At 42.2% G+C, this 27588-nt stretch overlaps 1 protein-coding gene across 2 annotated transcripts in view; it reads right to left on the reverse strand.

The window, feature by feature from the left end:
- Positions 1-27588, reverse strand: part of LOC143673735 (cytosolic carboxypeptidase 1-like) — a 295645-nt gene that overhangs the window by 213920 nt on the left and 54137 nt on the right. The window lies entirely within an intron of this gene.

A 27588-nucleotide genomic window follows, 5' to 3' on the forward strand; every position in this document is an offset into this window, starting at 1 on the left:
ACTGTTCTCTCCTAACTTATGCGTTGCTTCTTTGGAGCCAAAGATGCCCCAGGACACAGATGGCTGCTACAGATAGTATATTACAATGACAATAACCTTATGATCCTATTGCAAAGATGCTCCTGACCCTGGATTCTAAAGAATCACTTTAGTTGTTCTCCAGGAATTCAAGTGAAATAATTAGCCAGTATGGCCACTGTTCTAGTTTGCTAGCTGCTGGGATGCAATATACCAGAAACGGAATGGCTTTTAACAAGGGGAATTTAATGAGTTAGTAGTTTACAGTTCTAAGGCCGAGAAAATGTCCCAATTAAAACAAGTCTATGGAAATGTCCAATCAAAGGCATCCAGGGAAAGATACCTTGGTTCAAGAAGGCTGATGAAGTTCAGGGTTTCTCTCTCAGCTGGAAGGGCACATGGTGAGCACAGCATCATCTGCTAGCTTTCTCTCCTGGCTTCCAATTTCATGAAGCTCCCCAGGACCTCAATTTCTGATTTCTCAGGGCTTCTCTCTTGGCTGGAAGGGCACATGGCAGACACGGCGTTATCTGCTAGCTTACTCTCCTGGCTTCTGGTTTCATGAAGCTCCCCGGGAGGCGTTTCCCTTCTTCATCTCCAAAGGTTGCTGGCTCGTGGACTCTCTGCTTTGTGGTGCTGCAGCATTCTCTGCTCTCTCTGAGCCTCTCTGAATCTCTCATTCTCCAAAATGTTTCCTCTTTTATAGGACTTCAGAAACTAATCAAGACCCACTCAAATGGGTGGAGACATGTCATCCCCTATTCCAGTTTAACAACCACTCTTGACTAAATCACATCAACCAGGGAGATGATCTCATTACAGCTTCAAATCTACAGTATTGAATAGGGATTATTCTACCTTTACAAAATGGGATTTATATCAAAACATGGCTTTTCTTAGGGGGCACCTACCTTTCAAACCAGCACAGCCGCCCTCCACCTTTTTCCTAAAGACAATATAGACAATCTCATCAAAGCCCGGAAGTTTTTTTTCTTCAATACTCTGGCTTTTGGTCCCTGCTCTGTTGATATTTACTGTTATTTTTTTATAGAAAAAATATTAAATTAATAGGGTGATGAAATTCTGTTGAGATATTGGGGAAGGGGTCTGATAGAAGTTACAAGAGCATGCAAACATAGGGGTTTAAAACACATACACTCTTAAAGAACAAGGGCAAATGGCTTGAGAATAACCAGCACTCAGTATGGTTGGGAATGAAATGCTGTTTTTGCATAGCATCTGACAATAACCCTTTCTTCCCCTAACAGGCAGCATGCTCCACTGAAAAGGGGTTGGGTCTCAGAATCAGAGAGCTGGCTACAATTCCAGTCTGTGACAGAATAACTGTGCTCCTGTGCAAGCCACTGTTTCCTCTAAACCTTGCAAAAAAAGGGCACTGAGCTACATATTTATTCCTTCACCTACTTAGTTCATCACTATGTACTGATTCCCAGGATACTATGGGGAGCAAAGCAGACCTGGACTCAGTCATCTTGAGATTTCCCAGTATAATACCTTGCAGAGGGGGCTGGCAGGTCCTTCCTCATTCTCAATTTCTAAAGTGTCTAAACAATCCTTCAAGTACTACCCTTCAGAATTTTTACTGTATCCTCATACCATTCCATCTTGCCTTCCCTCTTAAGTTTTGTATAACACTTCTACAATCATTTACTTGATACTCTTATTTGACTGCTTCACTTTTTAAAAAAAGTTAGTGTATTAAAGAAGGAAATTATCTTTCATTGCCCTATACTGGAAGTATTACCACCTGCTCTAAGTAGAAGGTAACCAAAAAGAAGTATACAATGAAAACAATGTGATTAAATTTCAGCTGGATACAATTGCCCAACAAAGCCCCCTGTGTTAGTTAGATTCAGTTGTCAACTTGGCCAGGTGAGCATACCTAGTCTTGTTGCTGTGGCCATGAGCCAATGGTACGTGAACCTCATCTGTTGCTAATTACATCTGCAGTAGGCTAGGAGGCATGTCTGCTGCAATGAGTGATGTTTGACTTAATTGGCTGGTGCTTAAATGAGAGATCTCAACGTAGCACAGCTAAGCAGCTTGGCATTCCTCATCTCAGCACTTGCAGCTCAGCCCAGGCCTTTGGAGATGCAGAAAGAAGCCACCCCGGGGAAAGTTGTTGGAACCCAGGGGCCTGGAGAGAAGACCAGCAGAGAACATCCTGTGCCTTCCACATAAGAAAGAACCTCAGTGGAAAGTTAGCTGCCTTTCCTCTGAAGAACCAACAAAATAAATCTCCTTTTATTAAAAGCCAATCCATCTCTGGTGTGTTGCATCCCAGCAGCTAGCAAACTAGAGCAGCCCCCTTCCTTTTGTTAAAAAAGTAGCTGAACAAATATATATAGTCTCACTAATATGAACTAACATTAAAGAGCAAACTTTGAGAGTTAAAGTTGAGAACAAGGTTATCAAGAGATACAGAAAGAGGATAGATCTTAGGCATTTGATGCTGAAAGAGTACAGAATGTTCCATAGGATTAAAGATCCAGAAATGGATAGCACAATACTATTTGATGGTAGCACAATATTGTTAGGACACTGAACAAAACTGAGTGGGAGTAGAGTTGAAATAGGAAGGCCAGGGGCATGTGTGACACCAGAAGAAGAGATAGAAGATAAAGACTGGGACTGTATAAACTTAGTGAAACCTAGAGTGGACAATGATGGTGATTAAATGCACAAATATAATGAAGGTTTTACATGAGGGAGAACAAATGAATGTCAACATTGGGAGGTGTTGAAAATGGGATGGTATATGGAAAAAATATAATCAGTGCAAAGTAGGGTCTATAGTTGACAGTAACAATGTAATATGCTTTCATTAAATGTAACAAAGGCAATATACCAAAGCTAAATGTCACTAAGAGGGGGATTAGGGAGGGGGTTGGGATTTTTGGTGGTGGCATTTTTTTTGGTTTTGCTTTTAGAGTAGGTTTAGGTTTATAGAAGAATTGTAGAGAAAGTACAGAGTTTTCATATTAACTTTCCCCTCCTCCCCCATCACAGAGTTTCCTCTATTATTAACATCTTGCATTAGTGTGGTACACTTGTTAAGAACTGATGAACCGATATTGATGCATTATTCCTAACTAAAGACCACAGTTTACTTAGGCTTCACCCTTTGGGTTGCCCAGTTCTGTGGGAATTGAGAAGTATAAGTTACGTTTCCACATTCAGATGAGATTTGGGTGGTGGCATTTTTTATTCTCCTTTTAATTTTGTTTTACTCTTTTTCCCCCCCTCTTCTTTCTTTGTGGAAGGAATGGAAATATTCTCATATAGATTGTGGTGGTGAATGCATAACTATGTGATTATACCAGGACCCATTGGCTGTTTATTTAAGATGGATTGCATGGTGTGTGAATAAAACTATTGAGAAACAAAGAAAAGATACAAGTGCTGGAGAAAATGTGGAGAGAGAGATGTACCTATTCACTGTTGGAAGGAAGTGGAATGATATAACCCCACAGGAGGGCAGTGTGGTGGTCCCACAGGAGGCTAAATATAGGGTTCCCACATGATCCTGCAGCCCTGTTATTAGGTATATATCTGGGACAACTGAAAGCAGAGCCAAAAATGGACACATGCACACTGGTGTCTATAGCAGCAGGATTCAGTTTGCAATGGATGGAGGTGGCCTAAGGGTACATCAACTGATGAACTGAAAGCAAACCGTGGTGTATACATATAATGGAATATAGAGCAGCTGCAAGAAAGAATGAAGTTGTGAGCCATGCCACTAGGTGAATAAGCCTGGAGGGCTGTATTTTGAGTGAAATACACCAGGAAGGAAAAGACAGATATTATAATGCCTCACTTATATGGACAAACTACAATATGCAAACTCTGAGAACTGAATTTGAGAGTATAGCTTATTAGGGGAAGCCTTATTGTAAGGATTCCAAGATTGTAAGCTCTTACAACAGTCACATCTGTTCCTGAGTTGTAACTATTATTTCTAAATTCTAAGATGCTGAGCTCTGTGTATCATCTGTTCATTCCCTGGAACTTCAAGTATCTGTGTGACACCTGAGACCCAGAGCTGGAGTCCTGCAGCTATGAAAGTCAGCATTACCCCAGACAACAACAGTTAAAAAAGCTAAAAAACAGATCAGACTTCAATTAAAGTTATAAATGAAGCTGATCTGGGTAGGATTAAGGTAACTCACACTACAGCTTAAAACATAATATTGATTATATTTTAAAACATCAACTTCTGGGTGAGACCAGAGGAAGAGGTGTTTATTTGATGCAAAATTTATTTATTCTGTAGTACACTTTCTAATTTAACTTGTATGGTCAGTTTATGAGAACACCATAATTACATGGCACCTTGACTAGAGAGTGAGATCTCATTGTTTTGTACAGATTAGTGGGATGCCCTGATACATCCCACAGTAATTTGGGCAGATAATAACAAAGTATTTGCAAACTCCCCTTTAGAGACTGGGGGAAAAAGTGAACATATTGAACTTTCCCACCTGGGGAATTCCTGGTATTCTCACAAGCATTGGAGACTGCAGTTTAATAGGCCAAGTCCTTGGTCTCGGGGCTTGCCCTTATGAAACTATTCCTTTAAAGGAAAAGCTAAGCCTACTTCTTTTTTTTTTTTTTTTAAATTAACTAACACAACATTTAGAAATCATTCCATTCTACATATGCAATCAGTAATTCTTAATATCATCACATAGATATATAACCATCATTTCTTAGTACATTTGCATCGATTTAGAAAAAGAAATAGCAAGACAACAGAAAAAGAAATAAAATGATAATATAGAGAAAAAATAAAAATAAAAATATATATAAAAATAAAAAACAAACTATAGCTCAGATGCAGCTTCATTCAGTGTTTTAACATAATTACATTACAATTAGGTAGTATTGTGCTGTCCATTTACTACTTCTAATTATGCCTAAGAGTCACCTCCTGAGACCCTCTTTTGTTGCTCAGATGTGGCCTCTCTCTCTCTCTCTCTAAGCCAACTTGGCAGGTAAACTCATTGCTCTCCCCCCTACATGAGACACGACTCCCAGGGGTTTAAATCTCTTTGGCAATATGGGACACGATTACCAGGGATGAGCCTGGACCTGGTATCGTGCGATTGAGAAAGCCTTCTTGAACAAAAGCGGGAAGAAATGAAACAAAATATAGTTTCATTGGCTAGGAAATTTCAAGTAGAGTTGAGTGGTCACCCTGGAGGTTAATCTTATGCATTACATAGATAACACTTTTTAGTTCTTAGTGTATTAAAATAATAGAAGGAAATACCTGAAACTGTTGGATTGTATTCCAGTAGTCTTGATTCTTGAAGATGGCTGCATAATTATATAGCTTTTACAGTGTGACTGTGAAAACCTTGTGACTGATACTCTCTTTACCCATTGTATGGATAGAAGAGTAAAAAAATAAAGACAAAAAAAATAATGGGGGGGGATAAATGATATGGGATGTTCTGGGTATTATTTTTTATTTTTATCTTTGTTCTTATTTTATTTTTTATTTTTAGAGTAATGAAAATGCTCAAAAATTGATTGTGGTGTTGAATGCACAACTATCGGATAATGCTTTGAACCACTGATTGTACACTTTGGATGATTATATGATATGTGAACATTTCTCAATAAAATTGCATTTAAAAAAAGGTAGCCAGGGGGTGCAAGGGTAATTCAGTGGTAGAATTCTCACCTGCCATGTGGGAAACCCAGGTTTGATTTCCGGCCCATGCTCTTCCCAAACAAACAAACAAACAAAAAATTCAGCAAATGGTGCTGCAATAAGGGGATACTCACATGAAAAAAGGATGAAATGTGACCCCCACCGTACAGCATACAAAAAAAAAGGTAGCCAAGAAGTTTTAAAGGATACACTTGTACCATCCCGAGACTTCTCCTTGAAATAACGAAAGGACTAGAAGAGAATTGAAAGCTTCACCAATATTGATTCACTTTGTTGAAGGCTGCATATGCCTCATGTATGTGGAGAAATACTGGTTTAATGACTAGGAATTATTCTAATGTTGGTAAACAAACCCTTCAGTTCACTGTAGGACTCTGCGCTCAGCGGTCCTGAGCATGAAAAAAAGTGGAATGTCTGCAATGTTACTCAACAGTATGGATTAAAATAAAAATAGCCCCCACTGTCTGGACTGGCTTTCCCTGTGCAGAGATTCTTGGAAGTGGGTGATAGATAGCCCCCAAAGCTCTGCCCATCAAGTTGTTGAAAGCAGCCGTGTCTCCTGTGGGGTTGGAGGCTTTTAAGGCAGGGTAGTCCTGCAACTGCTCCGTGTGAGTCATGCACTTGAGCTGCAGTTCCAGTCCTGTATCGTCCTTGAAGCTGATGCCATGAGCTGAGTCTTGGAGTCATAAAAGACTGAAGGCCCAGTACAGCCTAAAAAGGAAGGCTCTTGGCGCTGCACTCAGCTTTTCATTCTTTCCCTCTTCCTTCCTAGTGAAGACTCTTGATGGGCACTGCCCAAAAGCCCACTGGTGATTAGGGTGACATGTTATATGGCCTACTAGCAAATAGACCACCCCAATCCCACTCTGGCTAGTGGAACCAGAGCTGAGCATAACCTAGAAACCACACTCAAGACCAAGAGAGTAGCACGAATGAACATGTCAGCCACCATTCATCATTTAAAAGCAGTTGCTGGGTGGAGGGAGTTGGGGAAGTACAAAGCGCAGAACAGATGTGGGTGTAGACTGGTAGGAAGGAGATGGAAGGAAAAGGAACAATCACTGTCTGCTCTCAATCCAAACCTCCTAAACCAGAGACTGACTGCACTTCTGACCAGGCAGACACCTGGGACCCCTACAGAAATCAAGTGTCGTGCTTGGCTCAAAGGAAACAGATAAAGCCGAGCATTACAAAACAAACTTTGAGGCCTAAATGTCTCCTGGTGGGTTGGTCTAAATCAGGAGCAAAGAGGCTTAAAAGGACAGTAAGCCAGTGATGGAGGCAGAGTGGGGCACTGAATAAATGAGAAAGATATCTGAAAAGTCTGATCTTGTTCCATTAGTAGGAAGAAGAAGGAAATCTTGAAAAAGAAGCTCAGGGTGGTTCACCACAATTGTGGACATATAAAGATAGCTAACACTGCCACCCACTCAAACAGCTGCCATCCTCCACTCATCCATCAAGTCAACAAATATTTCTCGAGGGTGTACTGTGTGCCAGGCACTGTTCTAGACACATACACATATACCAGTAAATAAAACATTTAGTAAAAGATCTCTAACCAGTAAATAAAACATTTAGTAAAAGATCTCTTACCTTGGGGTTGGGGATGATAAACCTAGTAAATAAGTAAACGTCTAACTTGAAATTACTTTGCTTCAGCAGTTTCTTTTTTTTAATGCAATTTTATGAGATATATTCACATCCATATAATCATCACCATGATCAACTTTTGAACATTTTCATTATTCTAAAAAATAAAATAAAAATAAAAGTAAAAAAGAACACCCAAAACATCCCATACCCTCCCCTGTTGTTTATTTATGTTTTGTCTTTTTTTTTCTTACTCATCTGTCCATACACTGGATAAAGAGTGCCGGTCACAAGTTTTCCACAGTCATACAGACACACCTTAAAAACTATTCAGTCACACAGACACACCTTAAAAGTTATTCAGCTGTCTCCAAGAATCAAGATTACTGGAATACAGTTCAATAGTTTCATGTATTTCCCTCAATATTTCCATATTCTCCCCCAGCCCCTCAAGGGGAGTTTGCAAATACATTTTTACTTTCTGCCCAAATTACTGTGGGATGTATCAGGGCATCACACTAACCTGTACAAAACAACAAGAGCTCACTCCTTAGTCAAGGTTCCATGTGTTTAGCAGTGTTTTAAACTATTTCTGTTCTGAGACTATTGTTCACTTGGGCCATCAGGTTGTGATATTTTCCCAAATGATATGAAGTATAATTAGAAATCTTACAGTGCCTAACGGGGGCCTCCCATGGTCACCAAAGAGTTCAATGTAGTTATACCAAATGATCAAAATAATCTGTTCTTGGTCCAGTTGAATACTTAGGTACTCAGTATAATTTGACACATCTCCCTGACCTTAAACAATCAGTTGGCCCCAGGACTCAGGCCTTGTTAGTTTCTTTATCTACATATGCTCCCTCAGTGAGCTCAGCATCTCCTGTCTTTAAATGCATCCACAAACTCCCACAATTACAACTGTAGTTCCTCTTCCCCCAACTCCAGAGTTGTTATTTAGTCATTCACTTGGCAAATCCACTAGACTGACTGAAAAGCAATTCTCACCATACGCCACACTGAGCTTCTGCTATTTCCTTCCAAACTGGCTCCACCTACTGCTTCCCCCTCACAGTATATAGCAACTCCTTCCTTTCAGTTATCCAGCCAAAAATCTTGAAGTCACTCTCAACTCCTCTCTCCCTCTCTCATACCCTACATACAACCCATTAATACGTCCTTTTAGTTTTACCATTTATCCAGTATACGAGCACTTCACTTCACCTGCATTGTTTCTTTCACCTCATTGCTTTTCTCTTTGTTCAGCCACAGAGGCTTCCTTGCTGTCCTTAAAGTAGTCAAGCCTCAGGGCCTTTGCACCTACATTCCCTCTACCTATAAGGCCCTTTCCCCAGATATCCACATGGCTTATTCCCTCACTTCTCATGAAGCTTTGCTCAAATGTCACCTCCTCAGAGAAGCCTTACTTGACCACCGTGCCTGGCACTCTTGGATCCACTTTATTTTTCTCCAGAGCACCCATCACCACCTAACACATAATATATGCATTTATTCATTTACTAACAGTCTCCCATATTGGAATATATTTGAGGGCTGGAATTTTGTTTGTCCTGTTCTCTATATGAGAATGATGTAGAGTAAGGCATGAACTCAATAAATATTTACTGAATGCATGAGTATCATAAGCTGGAAATCATGTGGTTCAGAACACCCCCATCTGAACCACGGCTTAGGGAGGTACATGAGCTCACACAGCCAGGAATCAGTAGAACCAAACCCTGGGACTGTTCAATCCCACTCCATCATACCATGGCAACAAACAATTTTCCGTTCTCCATCTTCTTCAAATCACACAACTACTAGAGATTTTCAGGCTCCATATTTTATTTTAATTTCAGTTCAAGATTTCCTGGCTTTGAGGCTAAAAACGCTATAATTGTTTTGGAAAGTGAACCTACCTACCTGGAGCAAGATGGCTTTAATATATTACCTATGTTGGCAGATCTTGATGCAGAAAATGCTAGAAGGGTACTGTAGGCTTTTGAAAGTCATATTTTAGCTGACTTTTGTCTTTTGTTGACTCTGGTTTAATACTGCAGTTACTGTTTAACCAAGAAACCAAAGGCTAACCCTATCTCCCCCCACCCCACCCCGACTTAGCCACCCGACGTCACCTCCCCCCGAAGTGTGGCCAGACTGGACTGTGGACTCCAGACTTTCCTCCTTTCCTCCCGGACTCTCAGAAACCACCCTGGGTACTGACATTTTCTCCTTCCAGTTCATGTTGATAAACACTGGTTACAGAAGGTGTACAAGAGACCAAATGTCTAAATTCAGTTTTCAAAACGTAGTCAGAAAAATCCAGGGCCTCTCAGGAAGGAGCAGAGCCTGACAAAGAACTTAAGAACCTGGTGAGTGGTGCGCCCCCTTTGGTCCTGGTCCCCTCCCAGCTTGTTTGGATAAGATGCCCCGAAACACGGGCGCTATGACCTTCTGAATCACTCCAGGTGACGAGTGGGACGATGATTCCTCGCGGCAATGACCTTTGTCTATTTGCGCCCCAGCAGGCGCAGCTTTACAAAGGGCTTTCCTGCCCGCGGGATCGCTCCATCTACTCTGTTTTATGGAAGGAGACCCGCGTCTCAGACGCCGTCCGGGAGCAGGCGGCCAGGAGCGAGATGGGGCGAGGGGAGCAGGTGCCTGGGCGCCAGAGGACCAGCGCCGACAAGTCAACGTGCCCCGGGCCTCAGTTTCCTCATCTGCGAAGGGAAAGGTGCGGGCTCCTCAGGGCCCTCTGGTCCCCGCTGCCTCCCCGGCCGGCCCTCGTGCCTCGGTACCCACTGCCCGGAGCCGCTCACGCCCATCACCGGCAGCTCCCCGGGCGCCCCTCGGCCAAGTCTCAGCTTCCGCGCTCCTCCCCGCCGGCTCCGCGCCCGGCGACCCCAACCGCTTAGGGCGGAGCCCACCCCGCCACCTCCCACCCCGGCGGGGCTGGAACCTGCGCGCCCTCGGTGCCGCCCGGGAGGGGAGCGCGCGGCGGTCGTCCAGTCTCCATCCCGCACAGAGACGCGCCCGCCGAGCCCCTCCGTCCTTCTCCTTCCCTCCCTTCTCGTGCCGCTGGGGAAGCGTCTCCTCGCAGGCTTGCCTCCTCCACCAATGAAATAGTCGTTATTTATTTGGAAATTTTATATTGTAAAAATGCATAAGGAGAAAATCAATCCACACCTTCCCACACCATGCGGCAGTATCGGAAGCGCAGAGCTAGAGAGCGCGGAAGGCAGCCTGTGCAGGTCAATCTCCGGGCGCCGCAGAGAAAAGAAGGGTGGAAAGTGTTTCTGGAGGGGCAAATTGCTCGCTAGAGTCAGTGAAACATCCGCGTGTGCTTGCTTCCAGGAGAGCACGACTCAGAGGCGCCCCGGAGAACTGAAATCCACGTTCATTGGTTTGCAGACAGCGCCACCTGCTGGTCCTAGTTGCGAACTTTAGGGCTTCCTAGCGGGGAAGATGGCTAAACAGCGCTGAACATCTTCAGATATTAGATCCAGTCTACTGCTAGAGCTCATGAACTAGCTGAGGCATCTCGCGTCCTGAAAAGCCGAGGAGTCCCTCGGTGCGTCATTGTTTACTGCCTTACTATAGTGACCCAAGTCCTGATCACCTGGAGATTCAGGACAGCCTGCCGCGTCGGAGGCTCCCGGTGATGGCGGCTGCGGAAAGGTTCCTGTGCGCAGCTGCCCGGTCTACAGGGGTGAAAACGGGTGTAGTGGGGACATCCCAGTGCAGTCAGTCACTTCTCTGGGAAGCAAGCTACCAGATGGCTGGGCCAGAGCGGATCTTCTCACAAAAGGTGCATCACAGATCTGACATGTCTCCTTGGGTAGGGATTTGGGAGAGGGGGGTGGGGGAGAAGTGGGAGTGACGGCTAATGGGTAGGGGGTTTCTTCTTGAGGTGACGAAAATGTTCGAAAATTGACTATCATGATGGTTGCACGATTCTGCGAATATACTAAAAAGTATAGTGTTATACACTGTAAATGGGTGAATTGCATGGTCTGAATTATATCTCAATAAAGCCGTTGTAAATAAAGACAATTGCATGTCTATAAATCATCTACAATAACTTAGAACTAATTAATGAAATGATACAATTTACAATAGTACTGAAAAATATGAGTGAATTAGAAATACATAGTAAAAGGTGTGTAAGATCTTCGTAAAGATAATTATAGAATCATCAGAGACATAAAAGACCTAATAAATGGAGGAATGTGCCAGGATCTTTGCTAGGTAGATTCAATACTGTAAATATGTCCTCCCAAACTGATCTAATGATTCAATGCAATTTCAATAAGGTGTTTCATAAAGATTCACAAGCTAAATTCAAAATCTATATAAAATGCAAATGGGCCAAGACAGATTAATTAATAACAACAACAGCAAAACTCTTGAAGAAGAAGAATGAGGTGGAAGGAATTTTCCTGTGAGATGTTAAACCTTATTATAAAGGTGTGGTAAATCACACGGTGTAGTAGACATACCCATCAGTGGAACAGACCTACGGACCTATCCATATAATGACACGTGCTGTCTGAGAGAGGTGGCATTGCAGATCAATGCGGAAGAGTGGATTCTTTAATAAGTGATACTGGCACAGGGGATTTATCTATGTGAAAAACATGAAATTGGATTCCTTCTTGTATCTGTTAGCTTTTGATGTCCTCCTCAAAATATGGGCATCTCAAACAACAGCCTTAAACTTGGCTTTTTTTTCATTTTTAAAAATTTAATTTATTTTGTATTATCAAATTAAAACAACATACAAACATGAACATTCTTAACATACAAACATGCCGTGTGTGGTGTACAATCGATGGCTCACAATATCATGACCTAGTAGTATATTCATCACCACGATCATTTTTTAGAACTTTGCATCACTCCAGAGAAACAAATAAAAAGAAAAAAGGACAAACTCATACTAAATATTCTTTAGGGTTGGCAGGAATGGTTTTGATTGGGGTTTGGCAAACCATGATAAAGCAGCAATATCTAGATGAAGCAGGCATAAAAGTAGCCCCCAGAGTAGGCCTGAATCTATTTGAGCTCTCAGCAACTAACACCTTGTTACAATTCCTTTCCCCCTTTTGGTCAGGAAAACAATGTCACTACCACGCCAGGACCAAGCTCATGCCTGGAAGTTTCAGCTTCTTCAATCCTTTTTTTTAATTTTTTTTATTAATTTTTACATTTTTAAAAATACATTACAAGAAATAAAGACAAACATTCTTAATATATGATCATTCCGTTCTACATATATAATCAGTAATTCACAATATCATCGCATAGTTGCATATTCATCATCATGATCATTTTTTAGAACATTTGCATCAATTCAGAAAAAGAAAAAGACAACAGAAAAATAAAATGAAAACAAAAAAATTATACATACAATATCCCTTATCCCTCCCTTTCACTGAGCACTAGCATTTCAAACTAAACTTATTTTAACATTTGTTCCCCCTTTAGTTATCTTTATTCCGTATGTTCTACTCCTCTGATGACAAGGTAAATAAAAGGAGCGTCAGACACAAGGTTTTCACAATCACAGTCACATTGTGAAAGCTATATCATTATACAATCATCATCAAGAAACATGGCTACTGGAACACAGCTCTAAATTTTCAGGCACTTCCCTCCACCTTCTCCATCACATCTTGGATAACAAGGTGATATCTACTTAATACATAAGAACAACCTCCAGGTTTGACTGTGTTTGGAATTTCTCAGCCATTGACATTTTGTCTCATTTCACTCTTTCCTCTTTTGGTCGAGAAGTTTTTCTCAATCCCTTGATGCTGAGTCTCAGCTCATTCTAGGATTTCTGTCCCACATTGCCAGTAAGGACCACAGCCCTGGGAGTCATGTCCCATGAAGAGAGTCACCCTACCACTTCTTATTGAAGATTTAGAAAACATGGCCCTGGCTCAGTGTTCCAGGGTCATCACAATGAATGTCAGTGATCATCACAGAGTGTATAATTACTTATTGCTGCATTACAAATTACCCTCAAATTGGGCAGCTTAAAACAATAAAACATTAACTAGCTCAGTTTCTGATGTCCAGGAATCCAAGAGTGACAGTTAAACTTTTGGCGGGCTGCAATCTCATCAGAAAACTTGATTGGGGGAGGATGTCCTTCCAAGCTCCATCACAGTATTTTTGACCTCCATTCCTGGCTGTTGTTGGCTGGAAACCTCAATTCCTCAGTACGTAGGTCTCTTCATAGGCTGCCTGCATGTCTTAAGGACATAGCAGCTGGCTTCCCACAGCTACTGATAGATAGAAGGAGAGAAACATGATGGAAGCCACAGTCTTTTCTAACCTAATCTTGTAAGTGATATACTATACTATCACTTCTGCCATATGCTACTGGCCACACAGCCCAACTCTGGTGCAATGTAGGAGGGGATTACTCAAAAGAATGAATAACAAGAGGCAGGGAATGTTGGTGACTGGTTGCCACAGACAGAATCTATAATGGAGTAACCAGTTATAGCTGTATTTGTTTTCTGATAGAGTGCTAGTGGGTGGCATTACACTGTGTTTTTGTGCAGTGTTTTGGGTTACATGTTTGTTCTTTCTACCTGTCTAGGAGCATTGATTTACTAGCTGTGTTCTTTGACCTACACTGTACCCACTCTCTCAGCTTTTGCCATGCGACTCTGCAGCTCCTTCTATCAGCAGTGAGTCCCCCTTTCTGCTTCTTGATTTTGGACTTGGTCATCTGACTGATAAAGAGTAGGCAGCTGTGACAGGGTGCTAGTTTTGAACCTAGGCCTTGAGAAGCATCACGTTTTCCTGCTTGTCCTTTTGTGCTTCTGCCCTCCAACTTAAGAAGAGTTTCCCCTCAGTTGCTGCTGTCTCCTCAGTCAGATCCCAGAATGACACACAGAGGAGATCTGAGCCGAATCTGCAGTGAGGAGCCTCACCCGGCTGGACCAGCAGCTGGCAGCAGAGCTGAGCTTAGCTTGGACCAGCCACATGCCTGATCAACCGCGGACATGTGGGAGGGCTCAGCCGAGACCCGCAGGACCACCCCGCAGCCACGTAAGAAGTAAGTACCGAATGTTGTATGCTGCTGATTGTTAGGGGTTGTTTGTTACCAAGCATCTGTGGCATTAGATAACTGATACCCTGCCCTTTTCTACTCTGACCTCTGTCCCCATGGGTTCACAGACACACACAGTCACATATATCATACCGCTATTTTTCCCTCTGTGATGCTCGTCTGTCTCCTGCTAAAATTGACATAAGCAGGGTCCAGCAGTAGTCATTTCTCTGAGGTGGGCAGAAAAACAACAGACCCTTAGAGTTAGAGACACAAAGAGCACCTGGAAAGGGTTTCAACTCCGTGCAGGGTTTCTGGAAAGCAGCTGATCCTTCCATAGATGTTCACCTTCCTCTGGGGAGTGGAATCACAATCTGGAACAACATCTGCTGAATGCTCCGAGGCAACGTTTTTGTCATGGTGATGATCGGTGCAAGGTGATGGGTCTTGTTCATGATGGATCTTCATTATGGATTCAGTATGGATGGGTCCATCCTGGATGGCAGCAATGTCGGCTTAATAAAATGTGCTGATGATTAGTTTATCCCTTCCATTTCAGAGGATCATGTATAACCTTGTTAAAGCCTGCATCTGTCCTGGCAATCCCTCTCCCCAAACCTCCTCAAGGACTAGTGTCTTGAAAAGTTTGGTGTGTCTGCAGGCGTCTGCCACCTTTGATATGATTCACACTCACAGCACTTAGCACATGGCTGAGTACAAAATAGAGAGTCAAACTTCAGGGATCTAACACTTTGTCTTTCTTGGGAAGTTTCCAATACATACGTGAGTAAAGGAACTTACTGAATGCAAGAAATGGAATCAATTCTCTTGGTGTTAACATTCGAATCTGCTAAGACCAAGAGCAAAGAAGTGTCAGAGTAGGTGATTCCTATGTGACCCTCTTCTGTCCAAGTTATGTCACCCTTACCGTGACCCAGTAGTTGGGGTGCCGGGAGACCGACATTCCCCTGGTTATCAGCCTGGCCCCCTGCAGTTTCACCCTCTAGAGAGTAAGAAAGGGAGAAGGAAAGTCTGATAGTGGCTCCAGTTAAAAGTCATCTCATTAAATTTAACTAAAGAGACAAAAGACTTATACAAAGAAAACTACAAGAAACTGTTAAAGGAAATCACAGAAGACCTAAATAGATGGAAGGGCATACCATGTTCATGGAATTGAAGACTAAATATAGTTAAGATGTCAATTCTACCTAAATTGATTTACAGATTCAATGCAATACAAATCAAAATCCCAACAACTTACTTTTCAGAAATAGAAAAACCAGTAAGTAAATTTATCTGGAAGGGCAGGGTGCCCTGAATTGCTAAAAGTATCTTGAGGAAAAAAAAATGAAGCTGGAGGTCTCACACTGCTTGACTTTAAGGCATATTATGAAGCCACAGTTGTCAAAACAGCATGGTACTGGCATAAAGATAGATATATTGGCATAAAGATAGACCAATGGAATCAAATAGAGTGTTCAAATATAGACCCTCTCATCTATGGACATTTGTTCTTTGATAAGGCAGTCAAACCAACTCACCTGGGACAGAACAATCTCTTCAATAAATGGTGCCTAGAGAATTGGATATCCATATGCAAAAGAATGAAAGAGGATCCATATCTCACACCCCTATACAAAAGTTAACTCAAAATGGATCAAAGATATAAGCATTAGGTCTAAGACCATAAAACAGTCAGAGCAAAATGTAGGGAAATATCTTATAAATCTTATAATTGGAGGCGGTTTTATAGATCTTACACCCAAAGCAAGAGCACTGAAGAAAGAAATAAATGGGAACTCCTCAAAATTAAACACTTTCATGCATCAAAGAACTTCATCAAGAAAGTAAAAAGACAGCCTACACAATGGGAGACAATATTTGGAAATAACATATCAGATAAAGGTCTAGTATCCAGAATTTATAAAGAGATTGTTCAGCTCAACAACAAAAAGACAACCAATCCAATTACAAAATGGGGAAAAGACTTGAATAGACACTTCTCAGGAGAGGAAATACAAATGGCCAAAAGGCACATGAAGAGATGCTCAACGTCCCTGGCCATTAGAGAAATGCAAATCAAAAATCACAATGAGATATCATCTCACACCCACCAGAATGGCCATTATCAACAAAACAGAAAATGACAAGTGCTGGAGAGGATGTGGAGGAAGAGGCACTCTTATTCATTGTTGGTGGAAATGTCAAACGGTGCAACTTCTGTGGAAGGCAGTTTGGCAGTTCCTCAAAAAGCTGAATATAGAGTTGCCATATGACCCAGCAATACCATTGCTAGGTATCTCCTCAGAGGACATAAGGGCAAAGACACAAACAGAGATTTGCACACCAATGTTTATAACAGCATTATTTACAATTGCAAAGAGATGGAAACAGCCAAAATGTCCATCAACAGACGAGTGGCTAACCAAACTGTGATATATACATATGATGGAATATTATGCAGCTTTAAGACAGAATAAACTTATGAAGCATGTAATAACATGGATGGACCTAGAGAACATTATGCTGACTGAGACTAGCCAAAAACAAAAGGACAAATACTGTATGGTCTCACTGATATGAAATGACATTAGTGAATAAACTTGGAATATTTCATTGGTAACAGAGACCATCGGGAGATAGAAATAGGGTAAGATATTGGGTAACTGTAGCTGAAGGGATACAGACTGTGCAACAGGACTAAATACAAAAACTCAGAAATGGACAGCACAATACTACCTAACTGCAATACAATTATGTTAAAACACTGAATGAAGTTGCATGTGAGAATGATAGAGGGAGGAGGGCTGGGAGCATAAATGAAATCAGAAAGAAAGATAGAGGTTAAAGATTGACATGGTATAATCTAGGAATGCCTAGAGTGTATAATAATAGTGACTAAATGTACAAATTTTAAAAATGTTTTTGCATGAGGAAGAGCAAAGGAATGTCATTAGTGCAGGGTGCTGAAAACAGATGGTAATTAATATTTTAAAATGTCACCTTATGTGTGAGACTAAATCAAAAAATGTTTGTTACAAAATTTATATTTTGACTAGTGCATTTCCTAATATAACTTAGATAGATAGTTTGATTGAACACCATAAGTACTTGGAATCTCAGGTAGGCATGAGATTTTGTTGGTTTGTCTAGAGTGATGCCCTGATGAATCCCAGAGTGATTCGATTAGTGAGTGGAAAAGTATTTGCAAAGCCCCCTTCAGGGAATGGTGAGAACGGAGAGAAATGCAACTTCCCCAAGTTGAATTCTTGATATTCTCATGAGCAGTGTGGACAACCAAAGCTATAGGCTGAGCCCCCAGTCTTGGGGTTTGTTCATATGAAACTAAACACCACAAAGGATAGGTCAAGTCTACTTAAAATTAGACCTAAGATTCACCCCCAAGAGAACCTCTTTTGTTGCTCAGATGTGGCCTCTCTCTCCACCCAGCACAACAAGAAATCTCACCACCCTCCCCCTGTCTACGTGAGACATGACTCCCAGGGGTGTGGACCTTCCTGGCAATGTGGGACAGAAATCCTAGAATGAGCTGAGGCTCAGCATCAAGGGTTTGAGAAAAACCTTAGAATGAGCTGAGCCTTAGCATCAAGGGATTGAGAAAACCTTCTTGAACAAAAGGGGAAGAGTGAAATGAGACAAAGTGTCAATGACTGAGAGATTCCAAACAGAGCCGAGAGGTTGTCCTGGAGGTTATTCTTTTATATATATATATTTTTCACATGGGCAGGCACCAAGAATTGAACCCAGGTCCTCTGGCATGGCAGGCAAGCATTCTTGCCTGCTGAGCCACCGTGGCCTGCCCAGGAGGTTATTCTTATGCATTAAGTAGATATCATCTTGTTATTCAAGATGTAATGGAGAGGCTGGAGGGAACTACCTGAAAATGAAGAGCTGTGTTCCAGTAGCCATGTTTCTTGAGGATGATTGAATAATGATATAGCTGTCACAATGTGACTGTGTGATTGTGAAAACCTTGTGTCTGACGCTCCTTTTATCTACCTTGTCAAGAAATGAGTAGAACATATGGAATAAAAATAAATAAAAGGGGGAACAAAGGTTAAAATAAATTTAGTTTGAAATGCTAGTGATCAATGAAAGTGAGGGGTAAGGGGTATGGTATGTGTAATCTTTTTTTTCTATTATTGTTTTATTTATTTTTCTGTTGTCTTTTTATTTCTTTTTCTGAATTGATGCAAATGTTCTAAGAAATGATGAATATGCAACTATGTGATGATATTGAGAATTACTGAATATATATGTAGAATGGAATTACATGTTAATGTTTTTGTTTGTTCTTAATTATTTTTAATTAATAAATAAATTAGAAAAAAAAATGCTGTGCCCTGATTCTCCTCTACAATTTTTCAAATTCTATTTCTATTCCTACTCCTCTTGTCTGGCATCAAGTGTGAAATTCATCCTATACGTCACCAACTTAACTTCTTCCAGAAACACTTCCCTCACCTTTCAAGTCCGCTGAAGTGTCCATCCTCTGAGCTCCCTTTGGGTCTCCCAGGGTCCACTGAAGCCTGGTCAGCCATTGTTCATTAGTGCTTATCCCCCATTTGCCTACACCAGTGGCCTAAGACTGCTACTCGGCCATCAGGTGAATCAAGCAGGTCTGGATATAAATGTTAACTGTAGACAGGAGCCTCGTCCTTATAAGAACAGGCCCTTTTCCTACTTCTGCTCAACACCTGCTTGAATCACTCTGCCCTCAAGCTGCCCTGAAGCACCATGATTGGTCATTTCTGAGACTCTTTCATAAAACAAAATTACTGGCCTGTAGCTGTTATATGGGCAGTGAATAGAAGAGAGGAGGAAGCTGGGTCTGTTTCTAGATTTTGTATGACAGTAGAGAACTGATAATCCCTCACCCCAACCCACTCTCCCATTCCTGCCCAGAACTGAACCAATGCTCCCCCTGAAAGGAATGGGCAGGTGTGACTTCCTGTTCTGAAAGCAGAGTCTTGTCTCTCCCACTTGGTGCCTGCCTCTCTTCCTTCTGCCTCCAGAGTTTCCTAAAAAGTAATAATTTCCCTCCTAAAGTGATCATCAACCATCTCCAGTCTCCCCATTTTAAACAAATAAAGAAGAAAATCCAAAAAGAGAACAAAAGTGAAATAACATTAGAGAACACGATTCTCAACAAGAGGCCAGTGGATGTCCCAGAGGCTCCCAGGTATCCAGTTGCCTCAAACATAAATATCAGAGCAGGTTGCTCTGGAAGTTACCGGCCAACAGCAGTGACCTTCCTCTCTTAGGCAATTCACAAGCTAAAATGAAAAACCTACCCCCAAATTCCCAAACCAGTACATGAACTGTGTTACTTATCTACCCAATAAAACCACCATTTCATGAGGAAAGGTGAGCCATGACTCCCAAAGGGGGCAGGAAAAAATGACAATTATACTCTTTCTCTCCCTTCCCCACATACTGCCATGACTTTATTTCTTCTATGTTCTCTTCTTCACTTAAAGGCATTAGGTTAGAAGGGCTTGAGGGGGGCAGGTGTCTTTTTAACATTTATTCCATAGTAAAAAATGTGAGACATAAAATGCATTCTTGGAAAAGACAAAGGAGAGAAGGGAACAAATATTTATTTAATACCTACTATGTAGCATGCACTACAATAGTAAATTTCATTCATTATTTTTTTCATTACCCACAATCTTCTGAGGTAGGTAGTATCCAGTTTTACAAATGAGATGATTGAAAATCAGAAACATTTAGAAACTTGCCCAAGATCACACAGCAGAGTCAGGAAATCCTGATTAGGATCACTTTACTATGGCTGGGCTTTTGCTGTTCTGTGGACAGGTCCATCCCCTATCAGGAGACAATCCCTCCTCCTCTACCTGTAGCTCATGCACTTTAATCAAGTCTGTTGGCTTGCAGGAGCTTTCACATCTGTTTGACAAGTCACAGGAGACAATGCAGCCCTGGGCACAGTTCAAGCTGCAAAGCCTTCTGGATTGAGGCATTTAAAACTCAACTTTTTTTTCAAACAATCCCAACTCTGAAAGAAACAAATAAAAACAAAAATTCTTCAGCTGTGGTCTGATGGGAATATTTGGACACTCTTGCCAGCATGTGACATCATTTTCTTTCCAGACACTAATGCTAAAAATAGCCCAGCAAACTCTTGGAACCAGTTGTCTTCTTCAAACACAATATGGATTATATGTTTATTTCCTGCTTTAGAGAAATGCTTTGTGACATGAGACCCGCTGACTGGCTGTTCCAATGGCCTGACTGATCTCTAAGGGAGATCCAAAGATTTGTTGAACTTGCACCAAACACACACACACACACACACACACACGTGCATACAGGCATCCCATAAGGCTGCTCATTTGTGGTACAGGAATTCCAAACCAGCTGCAAACGCTCTTTTCATCAACCTGTGAGCTGATCTGATTTACCAAACCTCAGCATGAGGCCCCCCATTTTCTCTCTCTGATTTGAGTAGATAACCTAATCTCTCTGATTAGGTAGAATTTTAAGAAATAGCCATCTTAAAATTCCTAACTGCTTCTCTGTCTAAGTGGACCCAGCACATTTTGTTGGAGAGTTACTTAGGTGACCTCTCCTGGTTATGTAAAGGTGAGGTGAGTCACCTTAAGAAGGACCCTTTGTAATTCTACTTTATATGCAGGGCAGGGTGCTGAAGGGAGTGTGGAGGTCAGAACATGGCCCAGGAGCACCGAGATGAGGAACTGACCTGCTGCTTTGAGGGTTCATGATAGCAAATGAAACCACAAAGAAGTTAGATGGAACATCCTGATCAGGGTCAGCTGGCAGGAATGGGCCAAGATCCCCAAAGGAAAACCTCCTGAGCAAAGAGGAACATGTGGCCTATAAGTCCAGCTCCTATCCAGGACCGGCTGGCCAGAGCCACACTGACACAGAACCACCACAACCTGAAGCCAACTGTGCAAGTGGCTTCCCTCAGAGAACCACCATGGCCTGGCAACCATCAGCCCAGGTGAAGGGCCCCTAGCAGCACTGGACAAAGGTATCTCAAACCCAGAAGGACAGATTAACCCAATATTGCACAGTGACCTGGTTCTGCTGTTGTTTTCGCAGGGTGAGGAGGTGGGTAGTGCTGCCTAATGTTTGGACACAAGACTAAATAAACCCCAGGGTACAGGGGTACTGTGAGGAAGATTCTGGACAGTCTTTAAGATGGGCAAGTGGGGACTGCAGGCTAAATGGGAATTTTCAGAGAAGACATCACCATGTCTGTGCCCTGAGCTGGACCTGCAGGTCCTTTAGGTGACACCCAGGGGCTCAAATCTCCTCCTGCAAGAGGGAGAGAGAGAACAGAGTGGGAATTATTCCTGCTCCCAAGACTGAGTGCTCTGACTACTTCTTTGGAAAGAGGTTTAAACTGTTGAAGCGAGCCCCATTTAGAGTTGCAAAGCAAATTCCACACACCCAGTTAAAATTTAATTTCAGATACACAATCTGCTACTTGGGACATAATTATACTAAAAGCTTATTTATTGTTCATCTGAAATTTAAACTTAACTGGGTGTCCTATATTGTTATTTGCTAGATCTGACAACCCTAGCCACATTGCAAAAGCTTATATGGGTTTCTTTAATATATGTACTTCCCATACAAATAACAGTGGAAGTGGGTGGATCAAGCAAGGATCAGGTTGGGGAGAGGGGTGCGTTTTCTATTTAGTCAAGAGGGCAGGGAAGTATAAAAGAATTGCTGGAAAATCCTTAGAGAAATTGGTTTGGAGACACAGGAGGTCCTCAGAAGCTATGGACCTGAGCTCTTCCCACTCCTTGTGCCAGGCTAAGCCCATGAGCCAAGGCATAAAGACCTGTGACTAAGTACCACAGTCTGCTGGCTGCCTGTGGCCAAGGCTCCACATGCAGACTCTTCCGACCTGTGCTTATCTATATATAGCCACATCCTTATCCATATCTATAGAAGAGATGTCAAGACCACACCACCTGGGAGGAGTGAGCAGTTGGCCTACCCACCAGAACCCGGGGGTGGGGCAGTGCAGCCAGAAGGCCACCACAAGAGCTCAGGGTGTGTTCCCCGGGGTGGCCTGTCACTGCTGTACATCCCCTGGAGTCCTCAGGCCAGACCTGACAGCCAACTAGTTCAACATTTTCTGGATCTGTGACCAGAGGAAAGTCATGACCAGCACAAGAGCTTGCCCTCAGTCTATACAAGGGCAACTGGAGGAGACTCCAGCTGCTGTGTCACTAACCTCTAGGCCTAGGCAGGTCCTAAGGCCGTTCACCCCAATGAAGCAAACTGCAGACCACCACACCACCTACACACTCTCTCTCTTCACCCCCGACCTACCTCTTCCAAGGATCCCAGAGGAGGAAGAGGAGCCTCAGGCTTGAAATTACTTTAAGGAGCATATCTCTGCTCCAACATCCCCTATCTGTCTGCATCCTTCCAAAGAAACGGAGCTTGTCCTTTGGTCAGCTTATCCAACCTCCAGCTTTTTCATTTGGTTAAGTCCAAATCCAACACAGTCAGAATTGAGGAGGCCACATAGAGTCAGTGGAATCTAAAGCCAGTGTCATCTTTCTACCTTATGACACTCCTCATTTATTGAGTGGGTCTCAGCTCTGGGAGGTGGGTCAGTTAAGCATAAAAGGGTTTTATTTTTCTCCAGTGATTATTTTTAGTGGGACCATGTCAAATTCCCCACTTCCTTTCTTGATGATATTTTGAGCTCACACCATAGATAAAGTCTCAAACTTGATTGAAGCCTCATCTCTCCCCACCCTCCAGTGATAGCCCAAGGGGGCCCTTAACAGGTGTAAAGGTGATAGCCCGAGGGAGACCTAAACAGGTGTATGAGTGAGATGTGGGGTCACAGTCATCTTCTAGAACACTACCCTCCCTTGGCTCTCCAAGGCACAGCCCCTCCAGTGTGTTGGTGTGAGAAGCAGGAAGAAGGAAAAGAACAAGTGTTTCTTTAGTTCATTGGGTTCAAAAGTTAGGGACAAGATTTGGGCCCAGCCATAAAGCTCCCTGTTGGTTTTTACTGCTTTGCTGGCTCACATGAGTGGCTGGTGGTATTCAGGAGCTGTGTGTCTGAGTTCTTCGCAGGTCTAATGGGGTCCTCCAAACCAGACACAATTCACTGCCTAGCCTCTCTGACATCCTCAAATCACACCACCAGAGGAAAACCTGCGGCCTTGTGGCTAGGGTTGCCCCACCTGTTGGACACTGCAAACCACCTCAAGCCCAGCTGCCTTCCAGTGTACCCTCTCTGGGCCTAGAGAATACTCAAGCATCCTTGCCATGCCTTTCCTGTATGGTCCAATGGTTCAGGGAATTTTATTTATCAGTAATCCCATATGCATTGAAGATGCTGCTATAACCAGGCTTGGATAAAAAAAAAAAATCTAAAAACCTCAATTTTTTGAGAGTAAAATGTTAAAATGACCAAGATCACAAATTTGGGTCCTAGAACAAAATGGCACATTGTAGTGGGTTCAAATTCAAGGAGAATTAGAGCATGGGGTTAAGGGTTCTGTGTAGTTATGCAAGTCTCTCCTAAAAATACCTACCTATTGTAAATCACTCCATACAAATATGGAAAACAAAATTGGCTGAGTCACTAGAGTCCAACTTAATCAGACAACTGCCCAGACCCCCAGGCTGCCATAAAGGGCCCCACTAGGGCTGCTTGACAACCTCATCTGCTATTTTTATGTCTGCTCCCCCAAAACTGAAACCAAACTCTTATTCAACACTGAGTATTTTCCACACAAAACCTTAAAATTTAAACATTCTGAAATATTTCACTTTTTTAGAAGGAGAACATGTATTTTTTCAATTCTCATTTCCTTATCCTCTCATAACTAAAAAGGCAACTAAAACACACTTTCCATGCACTTGCAAAATAAATAAATAAATAAATGCATCACCTTGAATCTGAAGCCAAGAATGAAAAGTTTTACCTCAAGCAATATTAAAGGGTGGTTACTTTTGTTTGTTAAAGGAGTTGTGTTGCCAGTTTCATTAGCAACATTTGGAATGCATTACATAGTAGCTAGATTCCTGACATTTGGTTTTCTCTCCTCCTTTTCTTTTTCTCCATTTCCTCTCTCTGTATTAGCTTCATTTTAGAGTATCACAATCAATTTCAATAAATGTATTTACACTAATACAAGATATTAACAATAGGGGATGTTAATCTGGGGCCGAGGAAGAGGAGTGGTATATGGCAATTCTCTATAAATTCTGTGCAATTTTTCTTTAAACCTAAAACTGCTCTAAAAGTTTATTATTCAAAAAGAAAAAGGGAAAAGAACCCACAAATGGCTATCTCTTCCATGGGACTCTAAGTTCCTTGACAATAAGGACCCTGTTTCACTCCCTTTTGCATTCTTTTCACCTACTCTGGTGCCTTCCACATAAGTACTTTCAATAAAAGTTTGAAAAATCAATGAAGGAATGAATGCTCTAAATTAAAATCTGGCAAGCTGTTAGGCACATCCTCTACACGTCAAAATCTAAAAGCAGCTGGAATTTCTAATACAAGAATAGAAAAATCAAATTATAAAGATAATATGAAATAGAGCCTTTTGGGTGAGGCACAGATCTACAAACAATAGAACATATAAAAAAGCTTTTCCTTCTTTTAAGCCTTACTGAGAGTCTTCATTTTTTACACTCTTCTGAAGACCCCTCACTCCTGCCTTTTCCTATCTGCCTGTAGTGCTCCCTTTTGTATTTTCTGGAAAGCTGGTCCCTTGGTCAGAAATTCTCTCAGTGATGGTCTGGAAATGTTTTAATTCCCCCTGATTTCTGAGGGATCATTTTTCTGGATATAGAATTCTTGGTTGGCCATTTTTCTCTTTTAGAATCGTAAATATATCATACCCCTGCCTTCTTGCCTCCATGGTTTGTGCTGATAAATTCACAGGTTTGGGGGGGCTTTCCTTGTACGTGATGGGTTGTTTTTCAGTTGCTGCTCCCCAAACTCTCTCATTCTCTTTGACTTCTGACAGTCTGATTCATAAATTTCTTGGAGTTGTTCGAATCTGTTGTGTTTGGGGTATGCTGGACTTCTTGGATCTGTAAGTTTGTGCTTTTCATAAGAGATGGGAAATTTTCCATGATAACTTCCTCCATTAATCTTTTTCTTCCTTTTGCCTTCTCTTCTGCCTCTGGGATGCCCAGAAAATGTATGCTTATCTGCTTCTTGTTGTCATTCCATTCCCTGAGATGCAGCTCCTATTTCTCCATTCTATTCCTGTATTTCCTTTTGCGTGTCGAACTTCAGATGTCCAGTCCTGTAGTTCACTAATCCTTTCTTCTGCCTCTTCAAATCTATTGTTCTAGGTGCCCATCTTTTTTTTCTTTTCATCTCTTCCATTGTGCCTTTCATTCCTGTAAGTTCTGTGATTTTTTTCAAATTCTTGATTTTTTCCTTCTTTTGGCCAATGCTTTCTTTATATCCCCCCTCAAGTTACTGATTTGATTTTTGATGAGATTTTTCATGTCTGTTTGAATATCCTGAATCAGTTGTTTCCACTCTTGTATCATATTTCAGTTGTTGGTGTATTCCTTTGACTGGGCCATATCTTCAGTTTTCTTAGTATGACCCATTATGTTTTGCTGGCATCTAGGCTATTGATTTCCTTAATTAGTTTCCTGTGGAGATTGTTTTCTCTCTTTTCCTGTGGATTTTCTGGCTAGGTGACTTAGTTCTCTATCCGTTCTTTGACATGTGATTCAGCTTATTGTAAACCTCTAGCACAGGTTCTGTTAACCTGATCAGAATTTCTTGGTTCTTGTTTTTCCATTTCTTGCACAGCATATATGGGGCCTTTTATTCTGAGAATTGTTTACTCAGATACTATAGGCCCCAGTCCCATTTTCCCAGACTGGACTGTCCTCCTGTCAGGAGAAAAGAGTCGCCTGCCTCAGTTTTTCCTGAGGGTGAGAGCCAGCAGGTTGACAAATTATCCTATGGAGCTTTTCAACTCTGTGTTTTCTTATCCTGGCCAGTATGTGGTGCTTGGCTGCCTGAGGCATCCCACTAGGGTAAAGTGATGAGGTGCCTTTATCTTCAGCAGATTCTCTCTGTGGGGGTCATGGTGGAGACAGAGGTGAGTTTGTAGGTGGCATTAATTGCTTCAGTTTTCCAGGAACTGGGGCCTGAATTCCCTAAGGGAGGGATTCTGCTTGATCTGGGCCCCACCTTTCTGTTGGGGAAGGTACAGCTTTCAGGGAATTAACTCCTTTCACCTGACTTGTTATTTCTTCTCTCAGACAAGCTTAATTTTCCCCTTCCCTTGAGCAGTTGTAAGCTGAGCAACCTGTTCTTTCTACTTTGATGTGGGCTTTGTGTTTTGGAACCCTGTGGCACTGGGGACCTTGGGAAACCTCTGCTATAACTTGTCATCAGATCCCCCATGAACTCATATGTCTTTCAAGCCTTTGCAACACTCATTTGGAGAGACAGAATTTCTTTGTGTTGGAGTTCTCTTAATGGCAGGGGAGCAGCATGGACAAGTTAAACAGGAGCTGTCACACAGCTATCCTGGCAGCACAAGAAATCAACCAAAGGCTCCTTGACAGGATGAGAACCACTTGAACCTCCCCCTCACCTCTTGCAAGCCTCCAAAGTACTGTCTATGAGTACCCCTTGGGGGACAAGAGCTCCTTCCCCACCTGTCTGAAGCTGATGGGCTTTTCCACACTGGTCAAGTATGTCCATTGCCTAAGGAGCTGATGGGAAAGTAGGGGCTGCCAAGTGCATGGATCAAGATACCTGCCACAAGGAAACCCCAGTAGGGCCAAACTATTCCCAGGATTCTCTTCTCATAGCCTTAGGTGGGGAGGAGACCAGGCATGTTGGCCTCAGGCCCAGCATGGATGAAGGCATTGTAAACTTAAAAGGCTGAGTACAAAGGGAATGAACAAAAGGATGCCAGAATGATGAGATCCCAAAAATAGTCAGTCAGTAGGAGGGGAGACCAGAAGTGAAGGCTGCCAGGGCCATAACACATGTCCTAGAGTGAAGGGCCCCTGGGGTTGAGGTGAGGAAGCTTAGGGTCATCTCCAGCAGTCCTCAACATCCTTCCACTTGAGTCCCCACTCTTGTTGCATATGGCCCTCACAGGTGAACTTGAAACATGTATCTCTGAAAGGAGTTCAGACCCGTTTTTGTAACTGG

The sequence above is a fragment of the Tamandua tetradactyla genome, chromosome 2 (genome assembly GCF_023851605.1).
Source record: "Tamandua tetradactyla isolate mTamTet1 chromosome 2, mTamTet1.pri, whole genome shotgun sequence".
In the NCBI taxonomy this organism is placed as follows: Eukaryota; Metazoa; Chordata; class Mammalia; order Pilosa; family Myrmecophagidae; genus Tamandua; species Tamandua tetradactyla.